Below are 2421 nucleotides of genomic sequence, written 5' to 3'. Positions count from 1 at the left end.
TGTGAGGATGATGGAGATATTTAAAGGAGAGGTCATATGCGCTCTCTCTGAAGAAGCGGTGGTCTTTTTCAACCAACGCAGGGAGGAGAATTTACCAGTTTTTCCATCTTTTTCTCCATTATAACAGACGGTTGAAATGAACAGAGTGGGAAGCTGCTGACTGTTACTACTCCAGGCCTGGGTAGCCTTGAGAACATCGTGGGGAAGGGCTTTTACATGGCGGAACTAACAGTGAAACACGTCAGAGATCTTCTGAGTGTTAAGGAGCGTCAATGGCAGGAAGTGTTAGTGGGGGAGAGTATGGCAGGTTTTAGGTGGAGAGTGCTTTTACAAGCCTCCACTGTAAAAAATGAACTGGGGACATACAGCGGAGAATCCGACAGGAGGCTCTGGCAACAAACACATTCTTGGCAAGAATAGATCCATAGGGGCTTTATATTTTGGGGCCTTTGTACTCTTGCAGTAAAAAGTGAAATCAACTCTGCTTGAATTCTTGTTTGCTCAGGCTAAATGATACACCTGGCCATGGTCTACAAACCCGTGGCTAATGTTTAGAGGTATGGTCTCTGTGTGCCTTAGGACAGAATGTGCCAACTAGCAGCTCATCATCATAATGAAGGCTTTAGAAATGTTTGGTGTCTAAATCGGGCTTTATGTCTTGCTGATGAAGAGGAATTGATTGTATGCATTTAGGGGTTGAAACGCTGTTTCTGAAAATGTTGTTCTGTCTTGGTATTCATGTAAATTTTGTTTATTGTGTGTGTGTGTGTGTGTGTGTGTGTGTGTGTGTGTGTGTGTGTGTGTGTGTGTGTGACAGAGGGAAATGTTTAAGAGAAATGCTCCAATAAAGGACATCATAAGTCAAAGTCTCTCTCTCTCTCTCTTTCTCTCTCTCTCTCTCTCTCAGTGTGGAATTCTGTGACCAGGCTTGGCGAAAACGGCTTCTTTTTCAGCAATTTGGATTTATTTGTTATTGTCACAACAAAGACTTTACCAGGAAAGTAAAAAGGGACACATGAAGCTGAACCAGATAACTTTAATTGATTTATTATGACCCTATTACGGACACCCACCCACCCACACACACACACGCACACACACACACACACACTCACACACACACTCACACACACACACACACACACACACACACACACACACACACACACACACACACACACACACACACACACACACACACACACACACACACACACACACACAACCTTCATGTAAATGTTAAATCTCTCCTTTGAAATGAGCTGAGTTTGACAATCTGCAAACACTCCGCCTGCTCCCAGAAGTCACGCTGCTCAGCAGGCGAAGCCGTCAGATGTCATCAAACATGTTTCCCAAGCTGCCAGCGAGTTGACTGTCGGACGATTAGATTCTCTCTTAGATGAGCACCGGTATCTCTTTGTAGGAACGCACACTGGGATCTTCACCTGTCCATCTCCATCTCCATCTCCAACAAGAGGAATAACAGAATTTCTGTTTACTGAGCACATGCAGAAGCAACAGGTTGATTTAGGAAAAAATTATCATAGGGATTCCTTGTCCCTGCAGTTGTTAGAACAGTTGTACGGTGAATGATGTTTAAGTCATTTTGGTGAATGAGGTTTGGGAAAAGTATTCAAATATCTTTTATTTTTTTGCACTTTTGAGCTTTTTAAATTTTTTCTATGGCATTCCCTGCTGCAATACCTAATTTCCAAGTTCAAAAATCGTGATGTTCACTTTGATGTTTGTTAATAACTGGTTGGCATGGTTACACGGCGCCATGGTGCATCCCCATCATCCGTTTGGAGTAAAGGGGAAAGAAAGATGTGAAATTGGCAGGATGTGGTCTCTAAACAGCATTCTAGAAGGATGAGCCCAGAGTCTATCACTAATTCAGCATGGCGTTCATTGATATGGATGGGTGGTTTAGCTCTGGTGAAATACTTAGTTAGTACAAGCCTGTACAAGGAGGTTCAGAAAAGTTTTTTATTCCATTTCCTGGAATAAATAAAGTATTTCCTGTGAGCTCCTACGCTGCTTGTTAGAAAAGAGCGAGGCTCTTCAAGCCTCAGGCGGCTGAAGGGAAAAGAGAAGCAGAGAGAAGCAGTGATGATTTCTAAACAGCCCTTGGCAAAAATCCACTGGAAGGCTCCACGGGTTTTGTGACTGTGGGTCAAACGGGTCACGGGACACGCTTCTCTGAAGATCGACATCTTGTGCCTGACGGTGGCGGAAAGGTGATGGAGTCACACACAGTGGACGGGAGATACAGTCCTCTATCGCTGTGCCAAGTTTCTCCAAAGGTGCTTGGTCCCGAATGGGCGATTCCATGTTCATCCCACCCGGTACCAGGAAATGACAATGACCCTCTTCCTCCTCCTCCTCCTCCTAAACACTGTACCAGCGTGCAGAGCAAACAGA

The sequence above is a fragment of the Zeus faber genome (genome assembly GCF_960531495.2).
Source record: "Zeus faber genome assembly, chromosome: 4".
NCBI classification, from domain to species: domain Eukaryota; kingdom Metazoa; phylum Chordata; class Actinopteri; order Zeiformes; family Zeidae; genus Zeus; species Zeus faber.
This window is presented reverse-complemented; position numbering follows the sequence as displayed.